This window comes from Meleagris gallopavo, chromosome 4 (assembly GCF_000146605.3).
Source record: "Meleagris gallopavo isolate NT-WF06-2002-E0010 breed Aviagen turkey brand Nicholas breeding stock chromosome 4, Turkey_5.1, whole genome shotgun sequence".
NCBI lineage: Eukaryota > Metazoa > Chordata > Aves > Galliformes > Phasianidae > Meleagris > Meleagris gallopavo.
In genome coordinates this window covers 48478958-48493957 of record NC_015014.2, presented here as the reverse complement: position 1 = coordinate 48493957, position 15000 = coordinate 48478958, and positions in this window count along the sequence as shown.

The window sequence follows — 15000 nt, the reverse complement described above, 5'->3', positions numbered from 1 at the left end:
TTTTTTGCCAACATGTGCAAATTGTTTCTTTTAAATTAGATTATTCGTTAAAATACAAACCATGATATAGAAATTGGGAAGAAATATGAATGTGCCATCCAGGAAGCAGCTCTATTACCAAGAGCTGTGTCTGCGCCAGTGCAGAGCCAGCTTCTGTAAGGCACACTGTTAGAAGTTCAGCTCTTTGACTGATGTACTTCTGTCCAAAAAACACGAGTAGTTCTAGCCAGAATGCTGGAAAACAATAACTTCCCCTTGTAGTATTGGCTGTGTCAGCCATGCTACAGGGCATCCTTTCACTGCTGGGCAGGCTGGGGATAATTCAGTTCCCTCTATGAAGGTGAGTTCATGCCTTTGTTTCTGGTGGAGGCTTTGGGTTGAGTTTGCTTTGAAGTTACCAAAGATAAAGAAGTTTGTCATTTTCCCTAGTAGTAGTAGTTCAGCTGCAGGTAAAGGAGTTATAGCATAGGGATTCCAGGCAATTGCAAGGCAATAGTTCACCTGACAATCAAAATACAGGTAGCACCCACTCTTTCTATGTGACAGACACTTACCATAGGCCCACGTGAGACTGCAAAGCACCACACCTGCTTCATATCTGGGCTGGTGTAGGGATGTCCATGATGCATCTGCACACAACTGTTTAATGGGCATTCAGGCTAGAGCAGTACTGCCACACTAGACACAATGCTGGTGGCAATAAGTGGCGTATTTCATATCACGCTTGGGTTTACAGATCATAGTTAAAATAAAGGGCAAGTGTTGCCAGATGATTCTTGAAGCCCACTTTCCTTTCTGCATGCAACACCTATCCAACTGACAGCAGCGATTCAGGAAAGTCTCTTAGAATCATCACAGAACCATCATAGAATTGTTTGAGTGGGAAGGGATAATTAAAGGTCATCTGATCCAATTTCTCTGCAATGAACAGGGACATTCACATCTAGATCAGATTGCTTGGAGTTCCATCCAGCCTGGTCTTGAATGTCTCCAGGGATGGGGAGACACCACCTCTCTGGGTAACCTGTGCCAGTGCCTCACCATCCTCACTGTAAAAAACTTTTCCTTATATTTAATTCTCCCCTCCTTGTATCCAACTTCTCTTTACCATCAGGTGCTGGACCTATCACAGGATGAGGTGGGATGAAAACATTCCTGAAAATTTATGATGAATTGTAGAGCTTGTTACCATTGAGTGTTTTAGGTCTGATCTAAGTTTATGTTTAATCTAAAGTTAAACATCAGATCTAATTGATCTACTGAGCCATTTTTTTTTCATATCAGAATATTTTTTCTCTCTCTGTTAGTCCCAACCTCTTGGCTGACGTAACATTTTAACAGGCTGTGAGCTCTTTACATAGGATGGGAATAGCTGCAGTTTTCTGCAGTACCCCTAAGTCTGTGGGTTAAAACGGAAGAGCAGTCACAGCCCCAGAGCACCCAGCAGAGATTTCCTGTTTCTCTGCCAAGACATGGTAGGGTTTCAAACCAAAATAAAAGAATTTAATGAGTCCATAGCAAAGGGTATTCAGCTAAGTGCAGCATGATTAGGCCACTAGCGCTAATCTTTAAAGGCATCAGTATTTGATCAAGGAAGGTGTCCTCCAAAACTGATCTTAAAATTGCAATACAAAATTTCTGGCTATAGATCTGGGTGTTTTGGGGGAATTCTCCTGGTTGGTAACGTTTCCTTCTGAACATAGCTTATTATGGTGCCAGTTGTGCAATAACTATTTTACAGTTTATCACTAGTGCCAAGAGCTGACTTTACTGCAGCAAGAAACCACATGTTGAAGGTTTGGTGGCTGCATTTCATGTAGGAGATTATGAAACCTCCCCCTCTCTTAATTTTTTTAATAAGTGGGAAACTATGAAAATACAAGTGAGAAATGTGGTACCCAGGAGTGAAATGTTTCTTAATAACAGAAAACTGATTGGAGAGTTAAGGAATATTTGTTATTTCTGTTAGAAAAAGAAACAGCTAAAAAATCTCTGTTTCAACTCTAAGTTTTTGTTTAAACTTTCTACTGCAGAACATTTCCCAGTAAATGATTAGACATTTGTACGTAATTTGGGAAGCAAAGACATACTGCAATTAACTCCAGATTTAAATGTTAGAGGGTTTGACTTTTTTCCTAGTGGAAGCTAAAGGTTGGAGGATAAGCATTTCTGAAAGCAGCTGATGAAATACTATTATTTCCAAAATAAAAGACACCTCATCTCATTGGGTGTAGAAATTTCACAGAGTAACTTGAATTTTTCCTGATAATCTAAATGACAGGGATGAATGGTATACTTATTGAGAAATAGCAGCAGCTGATGTGATTTCCCAGACTGTGTATCTTGCTTTCCCGCTTGACCACCCCTCTCCTCCCAACAACCCCTTCTATCTGCACACTTCCCACACTCAAGCTTTCAGTTAAGCCTTGCATGTCCCAGCCTTTCTCACCTTTTGCCCATCTCAGCACTCTGCTTTGCCTCAACTCCGGCAGTGCTAACGCAGATCACACAGATACTCACTTTTCTACAGTTAGCACCCCATTACCTAATACAGTCCCCAAGCTAAAAGTAAGAAATCTACTGCTAACTTGTTCTTAAATGCTTCACCAAGCAAGCTGCAGCACCAGGGATGTCACAGCAATGACACGTTTCCATAGGAGAGGCTCTATCTCGTCTTTCGTGCCTGGCGGAGTGGGGACAGCTGGCCTGTGTTCCTGCTGCATTTGGCCACTAAACACTGCTTGGGGGCTCCAGGAGATGGGGAGGCACACTGGGGCATTTCTGCTCAGGCCTTGCGCATGGTACACCTCTGCTCCACATAAACATGCCCTGAGATAACCCAGGCTGCACCTCTAACCTTAGAGCTGCTGGGAAATGCAGCGAGCGGCTGCTCCTCATCCCTCTCGCTTTTAGTATGGCTCTGGAGGAAGGCAGCTCTGTGCTTTAACATACCTCCTCCACCACAGACATAATAGCACTGTCCTTTCTGGTGTCAATGTGTTGAAATCTCTCACATATTTGAAAAAGTTTTCTGAATTTTATAATCAAATGAGAACCTGAAAATGATTAGATAAAAGTTTCTGAACGTGATATTGTCCCTCTCTCTTAATCTCTGTGATGAAAAGGGTGGATAGTTTGCTTGGAGGTGTCTTCTGCCTTGTGAAAAGCCATGAATTCGTGGGCTAAAGCCTGGGCACAGCCTTCACAAAGAATAAATCTTTCTCTCAAAACTGGAAGCTGCAGCTGGTGAAATTGGAAGCTGGGTAAAAATCACACACTGTGATATGGTTTGGTTTAACCCTGGCTGAGAGGCGTCCCGAGTGCCATGTGCTCCCCAGTCACTTCTTTTTGGAGGGAAGTGAAACAGGCAAAGTGCAGCAGAAGCATTTCAGCAGGAAATTATCGTTACATACTGAAGCAAGCTCTAAGAACAGAAAAGAAATCAAGCCAAGAATTCAGCCATTTGTTAATCCCTGCAAAGAGGGAAAGGAAAACAAAAGGAGCTGCCTAATTTCACAATTTGTCTCTCTAATGAGGCCCCAAGACAACAGCAGGTATTGCCATACACATGTACACACTTGTGCACTCAGTGGGTGTGAGCTTGTGCAGAGGTCAGAGAAGGAGGAGGAAGGTCTGTGCCTGTGAAGGCAGGGGGTGTTTGCACACATCCCATAATAGTTGTGGATGGTTAGCAGAAAATGTGCAGGCAAGTGGCTCAGTGACTCAAAAATAATGAGAGCTGAACCCCCTGCACTCTGGATAGACAGAAGTGCTCCAGCAGTAACATGTGATATACACAAAGCCAGTGTGCATGCAGGCATCAGGGCTGTACAGGGGGAAACCGCCTGTGAAACAGGAAGGTCACCCAGATACACGATGTTCCTGCCCTACTCTTAATGTTAAAGGGTTTTTTGTTTGTTTGATTAGGTTTTTGTTGCTTGTTTGTTTTTGTTGTCATTTTTGAATCATCACTTCTAATAGAGCCAGGAACATTTATTGCTATTCAGATCACCTGCAAGAATATAAAACCACATGATTTCTTGGACACAGGAGATATAATCTCGGAACAGTTTCTCTGTTTGCAGCAAGAGATCACACTACATTGGAGGGAGGCTCTGCAGGTTGCGGGTAGGACTGTCTCCCTGCATGGATGCCCAGGGACAGTGCTGTCTCTGCCTGCGTGCCATGGGCTGTCTGCTGTCCTGCATGCCATCTCACAGCTCCTGAGCCCCTGGCCATCTCCAGTCTACAACCACATAGTGTTCGGGTGAAGAAAGAGGGCCCAAAGATGAATTTCAGCAAGAAATTGTCATTATTTTTGCATTTCATGAATCATAGAATCATTAAGATTGGAAAAACTGCTAAAAACATCAAGTCAGCTATCAACCCATCCCCACCATGTCCATTAATCATGTCCCCCAGTGCCACATCTACACATTTCTTGAACACCTCCAGGAACAGTGACTCTACCATCTCTCTGGGCAGCCTGTTACAATGCATCACCACTCTTTTGAGAAGAAATGTTTCCTAAAATCCAACATGAACTTCTCTGGTGCAACCTAAAGCTATTACTTCTCCTCCTACCACTAGTTACCTGGGAGAAGAGATCAATCCTCTGTCGCCACAACCTTCTTTCAGGGAGTTGTAGAGACCAATATGGTCTCCCCTGAGCCTCCTTCAGGCTAAACAATTTGTCTTGGTTTTCAGCACAGCTCTATGATGATGCTCAGATTTGGAACCTGCCCTTGTTTCAATTACCAGCCATCACAGAAGAGCCTAAACGTCTCTGATAACTGTATTCAAAAAAGCTTGGTTGTTGTTGCACACCACCATCCATGAGATGTAACACACTTTCAAAGCAGTTCCTTAAAATATCCACATGAGATGATGAGATGATTGAAAAAAAAACAAAAAAAAAACAACAAAATAACAACGAAGGGGATTAGGGCCTTGACCACCTCTGATCAAACATTACTCATGTTCTTCTAGGTCCTTTCCAATCTTGTGATTCTATGATTCCCTCATTCCAGGCTTTGAGGAGCTGCACTGGTGAGGAAATCCCAAGGGTTGAGGCTGAGCCAGCTACAAAGAGAGCACAGAAATCACACATTGGCAATGCATGGAGGGAGTAGGATGATGGAGCAAAATGCCAGGAGGGTCATGAACCACCAAGAGGAATGGACAGGATGCTCAGCATGGCAGAATACCCACACGCCTTGCTGCTGAGCCTGCACAGAAGGCTGGGTGATGGGGAAATTTTCATGCTCACAAGTTTCTCTGCTCTTTTTTATTTTTTTCTTTTCTCCAAAAGAAACAGCAAAAAAAATAATTTATGTGGTGCTGGAGAACAATGTGTATCACAAGACACAGTGGAACTAAACAAGCTGTCTCAATCAGGTGTAGCACCGTTAAAAGCACTCTGCCTGCCTGTCAGCCTCATGCAGACCAGGGACAGGAGCAGCTCTGGCAGGAGTACTCCAAGGAGCCCTGAAGTCCCAGTTTGATTTGCTTCTTCCTGCCCACAGAAAATTATAAAGAAACAGTTCACAGCTGATTTTGAATCATTTGGTACCTCCATGATGAACATCTTTACCTTTTATTTTTTTTCTCTTTTTCAGTATTTCCCAGCACCTTTTCAGCTTAATCTGAGGGTTCAGACAAGTCTGTTCTAAAGTGGAACTGAATTCTCCCTAGCTGAAAATTTATTAAAATGTACAGTATAAAAGCAAAATTCCCCCAGCCAGCATGAAAACCAAAAGCTATAGATACATAAATAAAAACCACAGCCTACTAATACTCATATATTATTTTAGACCTTGTTGCAATTCACTGTTCTTCAAGACATAAACCTTAATGCAGCGATGGGGATTGCATGTATCAATTTATGCAGAAAAATAACAAGTTCAAAATAATGGTAAGCTTGTACTTTTGTTGACTTTTGACACATACATAGCTCTCTTGAACCCTCTTAATCTCAAGGATGGAAGGTTTAGATTGGATATCAGGGGGAAGTTCTTCACAGAGAGTAGTGAGTACACAGTGAGTAGTGGAACAGACTGGCCTGAGAGGCTTTAGATGCCTCTTAGGTTTAGGTGTTCAAGGCTAGGCTGGATGGGGCCCTGGGTAACCTAGTCTAGTACCAAATCTGGGAGTTGGTGGCCCTGCTTGTGGTACCAGAGTTAGAACCTGATGATCCTTCGGGTCCCTTCCAATACAAGCCATTCTATGATTCATTCTATACATAGTAATTGGAAATGTTTGTATACAGTCACAAACTGGGTCACAGGTACTCTTGGTTTGACTTTTATATAAATATAAGTAATAACAGAAAGGTAATTATTGTTGTATAAAGTTTTCTGTCCAGATATACTCTGTTCTGAGGAAGACTGACAACGCAAAGGGCATTTTCTATTCAGAAGTGAAGTTCTGTGGGGAGAAAAGTGGGGTGTGATCCACATTTTGCAGCACTTTGCACAACAAGGTCCAGATCAACAGCCAAATCTGTCCAGTTCTACAGCGAGACAAGCTGCATTACTAATGGTGATAACCATGTAGGTTTTCCTATCAGGAATCCTAATGAAATATTTATTAGGATGATTAATGGGATTCACTAGAAGAGAAACTAGTCTTAGTAAGAGAAGGACAAACACATTTGTGTGCTTCAAAACAGCTTCTTACCAACAAATGCAGTGCTGCACTGGCAGAAATGTTGTTTCTTAAATTATTCTCTCAGTCCTGGCAGTAGTAGAGGTACATCATGGACATACATAAGGAAGAGACATGGAGAAGAGGACGAGGGGGTTACATCTAATCTAGCAGTTCAAAAATAAGCTGGTGCTGTCTGTGTTCATTTGCTGGATTAGCATTTCTATGTCTTCTTCAAGTTAACCAAAATGAAATCTAGATCAGAAGGAATTGCTTCAGCTCAGCTACAGCAGACCTAATACTAATCAAAGTGCTTTAAAATCAAACATCTCCTTCATCTATAAAACAAAACATAAACTCGAAGCTAGCTCTTATTGTCTTGCACTCACCTGCTTTCCAGATTCCCTCCCAGCTCTGTTCAGATGTTGCCACAGGCCTGATGACTTACGCTGCTTGGAAGCACGCCATGAGAGTAATGGACTCCACCATCCTTGCCAAACTGTTCCTACAAAAACAGAGAGTTTATATGAATTTTATAGGCCTTAATTGTTTTTTTAATACTATTAGCTTAGTAATTTGTGGTTTGTTAATAATAACCTTGACAAAGCCAAAATATCTACTAGCATTATGGACAGAACTGTTGCAAGCAAAATAGACTGAGAAAAGTATAGTACATCCATAGGCAGACGTTCCTCCCCCCAAGCCAGTGCTGTTATGGTGGGGTTACCAGCAGCACTTGTTATCACAATGGCCAAGGTGCTTTTTAACGTTTTTTAGTTTTTCTCCAGCACAGTATTGTCCTTTAATTCATTTTTCTTCTATTTCTGAAATCTTTACCATCTTTCACTTCTTTATTTTCTTTTATTATTTCCCTCCGACAGATCCATTCTGCCCCAGCTTATCTCAGAATTCATCAGTTTAACTTGGAGGTGATAGAAATCACAAACCCTTTGCAGAGAAAGCAGTCACAGATACTGCACCAAAGCAAGTGGAGACAACAAGAGCTGCTGTGGAAAGATTACAGGCAGATAAAACACAATAACCTAGAGGACTCTCAGAGGTGCCTATTCCCTCACAGATGTTACCACACCTTCAGTGTAAGTTGGAGTTTAGGCAACAAAGAGTATCACATGAGCACTGCCAAATGTAGTTCAGATGAAGACACCTAATCAACTTCAGTAGCCCCTGGCGCTGCCAGGAGAAGCAGGAAAATTGTTGCCCTGCTCTTGAGAAACAGCTGCCACATAGGAACCATCACCTGTGCTGAATTCTGACAGGCAGCATTAACCTAGGATGTGGCACAGCTGCTGCCACCCAAGCTCCAGTTCCAGTCTTGTACATTACAGCTATCACAAAAAGCACCATCTTGAACAGGAAGCATGTTGTTAGAAAAATACCACAAACTCATAGTAAAAGTAAGATGTAGTAATACTTCAGAAGAAAATTACCAACTATTTTTGAAAATTGTATGTGAAGCAAAGTGTTTTTTGGGGCTATTGCATTGCAATTTTGCACACCTGTCAGTGAACTCTGCTCGTAAGTAAGAAGAGGCTTATCCCTTGCTGCTATTCCCTTGCTTCTATTTGCAGTCCTGCAAATGGTGGGCTGTTCGGAACACAAACTTCTTTTTCCTGTTATCACACACTTGTTGGAAAAGGCTTTGAGACATTACCCTGTGCATCCCCCAGCCTAAAAGGAACATTAGTTATTTACACGCTGTTTGTGACAGATACTTGCCTGCTCACCATCCCTGTTAATAATGATCCAGGGGAGCACCTAGAGCCCACAGAGCTTTCAGAGTGGTCTGTGCAGGTGTATGAAATTAGGATTTATGAAGCGCCTGCTGATGGGCGATTTCATAAGGAAATGGATCCATCTTACTATTCCTTACTTGTGTTGGCTTAGAGGAGTTAAAAATACAAAGAAGGTGGGAAAGAAATATACATCTACACTAGTAAAATAACAGGACTGTGAGTACAAAGGTGCTTCTTGTCTTTTTTTTTTTTTTTTTTAATTAGGAGTGTGGTTTTTAATAGTGATTATGAGGACAATGTATGATGCTTCCTAGCAGAAAACACTCAAATTCCTTCAAGAGTTTTCCAGTATGCAGCTCTTTCCTGCATAGGCTTAGGTCCACAAAACTGCTGCTTGAAAGCTATCAAGACTTTCAGGCTTCTGAGTGATTCAGAGCCTCAGGAAGAAAGATTTGATTTCTGTGAGTTTGACTTCTGGTTTTGGAGCACTGCAGAAAGCCTTGTAATGGCCCTGTGTGCATGATGGGTCCCAGAAGGAGGCTGGGCTGTGCCTGGGTGGTGGCAGTAGGAGCTCCTGGGGACCTGTGCTCATTGGTGTTGGTGGTGATGGTTTATGCACAAGTGGATCTGGACTCCTCTTTGGTGGCTGAAGGCAGGCAACTCAAGAGGTATCTGTTGTTTTCATAGAATTGTAGTATTGTTTGAGCTGGAAGAGACAATTAAAGCTCATCTAGTCCAACTCCCCTGCAATGAACAAGGATACCTACAGCTAGATCAGATAGCTCAGAGCCCCATCTAGCCTGAATCTCCAAGGATGAGGCATCCACCATCTTTCTGGGCAATGTGTGCAAGTGCCTCACTACCCTTACTGTAAAAAACTTATTACTTATATCCAGTCTAAATCTCCCCTCTTCTTATCTGAGACCATTTCTCCTTGTCCTACCATAACAGATTCTGCTAAAGAGTCTGTCTCCTCCTTCCCTGCATCTCCCCTTTAGATACTGAAAGGCTGCTATCAAGTTCTGAATGGTTCCAGAAACTGTAAAGGACAAAGTGAGTGGTGCTAGAAAGGATGTCAAGGGGTTGAATAAATGTTCTTTACAGAGATAGAAGTTCGAGTGAGGGAGAGCAGGAAAGGAAGGAAGGTGAAGTGGCTTACTCAGCTTCTTCTGCTGTTTTGGATAAAAACAGTATTTTCCTCGCATCAAGTCAGCAAAAGCATTTCCTGACATGTTACTCTCTCCACTGCTTTTTTTAATAAGCCAAAGCAGCTTTCAAAAAACATGTGAAAATGTTGATGCTGGTCAGGAAACAAGCAACCTCCAGGTCTCACACTGACTCCATTACCAGCATCCTGGCACTTCCCTTAGGGATGCTTTCTGTGCTTAGGCAGAGCTCAGCTGGTGGCAAACACTGCTGTGGGGAGTGGGAGCACAGGGAAAGAGGAGATGTGGCCTCAGAGAGCCCAGCAAAGTTGGGAGCAGGAATCTGCCTTGAGTACCTGGTTTAAATCTAACACTTAGGCAGTTTTCATAGTAGCACAGCACAGCTGAGGCTGGCAGAATCTTGTGTGTCCTTCTGGCCCAGCGGTAGCTCCAGCAGGGACGCCAGAGCAGGTGCTCAGGCAGCTTCTGAAGATCTCCAAGGGAGAGCGCTCATAACAGAAGGATACATACTGGCTACATGGCTCAGTTATTTCCTTCTTCCCCTCCAGGCCACCAGAGACACAGGGCATTGCCCAGCATCTGCTCAACAGAATGTTTTGGACTCATTATGTCTACCTGTAGTGGGCTGAGGAAATATTTCTGGGAATGCACTGAGCAGCAAGGGAGAGCAGGGCATGAGGCGGGATTTCCCTCTGCTGGGGCTGAGGTGGGAAAGGCAAACAGGGATGTCTCAGTGCTGTGCTGGGCATGGAACACCTTAACACTTAGAGGTGATTTCTCTTTGATAGCAGGAGTTGCAAATCATCTCAAATCTTTCCTGATTATGTCTTTTATTACGTTTTTAGTGAGAACAGGTGAACTTTTGCAGTGTGGCTACCCAAACTGAAAAAATCTGCACATATCCTAGAATTCTAAGAAAACAAGCATTAATAAAAAGTGGTACATATTTTTAATTAATGTAAACTACTTCACTCACTGTAAGACACAGGCCCAGAACTCATGCTTATGTCATGGGTCACCAGAAGCTGAGGTGGGAGGCTGCAGGTCACCAGGCAGCCATGGGTGCCAGCAAGCAGACACAGTGCTCCTCAGTCCTGCTCAGCACTGCCAGCATGCTGTTGGGAAATGGCTAGCACTGCCATACCTTTACAGACCTGCAATGAAACCGTTGTCCCTACATGCCCTGAGCCAGAGCATATTTTGTGTCTGGATTGCTAAGTGGTGAACATCCTCTTTACCTCCTCCACACAGCAATTTATGCAATTATGTTCTATTAGGACACTCCAAACAGACAAATTATTATGAGCATACACAGTGCTCTGGATGACCCGAGAGAAATCATCACAGCAGGCTTTTATTTTGTTACTCAGGGGTGCTTAATACTTCTTTTAACACCAGACAGCAAATGGGAGCTGCAGCAGTTTTCATCATGCTGCTGAAATACAACGTTGCTAATGTGTGATGTGCCAGGCAAGCCTTACCAGGCTGATTCTGAATTTGGGGTGAACCTGGTTCAGCTGCATCTTCATGCTCCCTGTTATAAAAAAATGCCAGGCAGCAGTGCCACGTGATCTGATGTTTTAAGGAGATGGCTATCATTGAAAAAGTCTAGTGAAGAAAATAGACTCTTCCAAATCTGTTCACTATGTGTTGATTCTTTTATATGTTCTCAAACTAATTTTTTTCCCCCTCTGTTGCTAATGAGCACTTGAGAATTTGATTTAGCTCTCTGGAATGACTGCCACTCACTGATAGAATGTTAATCTGCCTAAACCCATTCAGCTCCACTTACTTGGAAGTCAATCACCTGGAGCCTGCATTTCAAAGAGGTGCTGGCTAATACAGTCACAACAGAAGAGGTGTTCTGGGACAACTCCCGCAATTGGGAGTAATCTTGAGAGTTGAGGCTACTAGACGGCAAACAGATTGATGTTGATTCCCATGATAAACAGGACAGGAGTCACTGCTGATGGAGATTGGGTGCGTGAATGTCAGGCAGACAGGAGGTTGGTTAGCTGCAAACACAATGCTGCAGATCACTGAAGGGATGCAGCACCTGCATGATGCACTGGGCAAACAAACACATTAGGTATGGCCGGAACTGAAGCTTTAATGTGCTGGAGGAGGAGTCTGGTTGTCCAGAAGTAATTAAAGAACTGATTTATTTAGTTTTGTAATATCTGTTTTGTTTTGTTTTGTTTTGTTTTGTTTTTAATCCCTGTTTAGAGCTAGAGAAAATGCTACCTTGAGTAAAATCTGATCATCTGAGACAATGAATGATGTTGGGGTACTGGAACAGCTTATCTGCGAATTATTCCAGTGCTCTCTCCTGGAAACAGTTCTCTTCTAGCTTCCTTAGCATGCTCAGAAGCCCTGAGCTGTTAGATGATGTTGCCCTGGTCAGAGAGACGGCTACAGCCAGGGGTGAGAGGGAGATCCGGGCCTGGGTGCTGCACTGAGCTGGCTTACTAGCAGAGGGTACCATGAAGTCCACTGCTGTCAGAATTGCTCCTGGGCACCACTCTGCACTCATTACATGAGGAGAAAGGTTTTTTTCTCTGCCACTGTCCCCTCATTCTCTGATGGCAAACTGTACTAGTGCTATTGAATGTGAATAGATTTTCCACCAAAGCTTATACTGAAATATATACACTTTATTTTTAATTTTTTTAGCATGAGTTTTCTCAGCTCAGTTATAAGTGAGCTAAACCAAGGGAAGATATTTCCTGATAAAGAGACAAAAAACAGTTGTGACAATATAATAGGAATTGGTTGTTTTGCTGCTGTTATGGAGAAGCAGACCAGACCTGTGATCTGCAATGAAAAAGCAGATTTGGGGAAAGAGGCAAATACTCAAAGTTGCCAGTTGCTTTTTGAACAAAATTTTTAGTTTTTATCTAAATTAGGGAGGTATCTATAGAATGCATTTCTAGAAACTTTGAAAATGCAAAATGCGTGAGGAGGTCAGCCTGTATTCTGTCAGCATATAATATTCTTTGCAAAGACAGAGAAGGAGCTGCGATATCATATTTCTAAAATGAGAGAACATATAAAATTAAAAGTAGAAAGAAATATTATCATAGATTTATAAGCAGAATGGAAGATTAAGTCCATAATGCTTAGAAATAGTACCTATATTGTGATCTACTGTTATTTCTTACTGAAGATCTTGGAAAAGAAACACGAACGGCCTCATACACTCATAAAGTGTGACCAAGAGTATAGATTAGCTGTAGCCTATAAGATTGAAGTATGTAGGTACTATAATATCTAGGTACCTAAATTTTGAAATAAACTTTCTTAAAGTTACTTATTAGTTAACAAAAGCGGTTTGAATTAGGATTAATTGCAGGAATGGCAACATGAATTTAAATCTTACTCTAGAAGTTTCCTTCTTTCTGAGAATAAAAGCTGCATTTGCAAACTTAGTTTGCATCAGATTAGTGAGGAAAAACTGGGAGAAAAAAAGTGCTTTTCCCTGCTGACGATTCAAAGAGAAATGATGGATTCAAGACTCAGGAGTTACCAAAGCTATCAGCACTTCCAGTCCCCAGAGGAAGGCCCTGTAAATGGTAACATGGGTGGCATGCTAAGGTTGAGACCGTCAGGGACATCAGCCAACAGGCAGCCATTTTTGTCTCCTTGGCTGCCAGGATTATTCCAAGAACAAGACGTTTCCAGGAACAACGTGTTGCTGGAAAAGAGAAAAAAACATGAAATGCAGCCACTACCTTCAACTAATGCGGATTGCTGGCTTTCTTTCGTGAAGGCAGAAACATCCACCCTTTGTGCTGAGGATGTATTTACACCATAGCAAACAATCAGTTTTTGTATGCAAAGAAATGAATGCTTTCTCTATTTATATCAGTGCTTGCTGAAGAGATAGAGGGATTGTAGCTGCATAAAGACATTAAGCTTTCTAAACTCTAACCTATAGATTAAAAAAAAAAATAAAATTATTAATATGTCCCTAGTTTATCTTGGCCCCTCACCGCAAGAAAGACATCAAGGCCCTGGAGTGTGTCCAGAGAGGGGCAACGAAGCTGTTGAGGGGGTCTCAGAACAGGTCTTATGAGGAGCAGCTGAGGGAGCTGGGGTTGTTTAGTCTGAAGAAAAGGAGGCTCAGGGGTGACCTTATTGCTCTCTACAACTGCCTGAAGGGAATTTGTCATGAGGTGGGTGTCAGCCTCTTCTCCCATGTAACAGTGATAAAATGAGAGGTGAAAGTCTTAAATTTTACCAGGAAGGTTCAGGTTGGATATTATGAAATATTTCTTCTCAAAAAGAGTAGTAATACGTTGAAACAAGATGGCCAGGAAAGTGGTGGAGTCACCGTTCCTGGAGGTGTTCAAGAAATGCGTGCATGTGCCACTAAGGGTCATGGTTAGTGGCCATGGCGGGGATGGGCTGACAGTTGCACTTGGTGCAAGATGGTCTTGGAGGCCTTTTCCAATCTTAATGATTTTATGATTCAGCCCCCAGATCCCTCCCCAGCAGTTCCTCCTCCAGCTACCCTGCCAAGTAATGATTCCACCACAAATGTGGTCCTGCTGTCAGAATAAGAGTAGAAAGAACATCTACATTTCAGTTATCCAAAACATCACAATACTACATATTGCTTCAGCCAAACCATTCATTTCAATGTAAAAATGAGGCCTATATGCCTACATTTTTCTTGCAAATTTTGATTTTGAGGGAAGGCATACAAGTAAAAGGCAAAGGAAAGGCTATTAGATATTTTAAATCTTTTTTTTTTTTATATTCTTAGGATTTTCTGATGCTTCTGCTTTATCTTTTAAGTAAGTACAAGCACAGATGGTGCTTAAAGATCTTGCCAGTTTAGCTATGTTTTAAGAAGTGTAAAATTAATGACTTAGCCTGTTCAAGTAAAAGCCAGTGGGTTGGCAATTCTACCAGCAAAAGAATTCTTAATTGTCTATTAGACTATATACTATCTATAGATTGTTTTCCTCTGGTTATAAACTATAACAGCTACTTCAAACTACATTCATAAGAGGATCTGCAACTCAACAGATGTTTCATTCTTAATGCAAGCTCAGAGAAGATACGTGAAGTACCTAATTTTTAAGATCTTTACAAAGTATGTCAGTCACAGACTTGATCTTTCAATATTGTGCACAAGTCCCATTCTCTGAGAAGTAGTCATTTGTTGTTAATGAGGGTTGTCAATGACTGCGGTTAAGCTGTAAGCTGTACTGGAATTTTTTTAATAAAGTGCCTATTATTTGTGGAAAACTGCTGAGTAATGCTGTTTGTTTATATAATGCCACCTTATATTTAAAAACATCACAAAAACGAAGAGTGATCCATGCATTTAATTGTGAGGTCTTGCAAGGGGCATGCACCAGTCAAACTCCAGCAAGTGGTACTGGTATAACTTCTACTCCGCTTACTTGTGGGGCTGGTATGAGAAA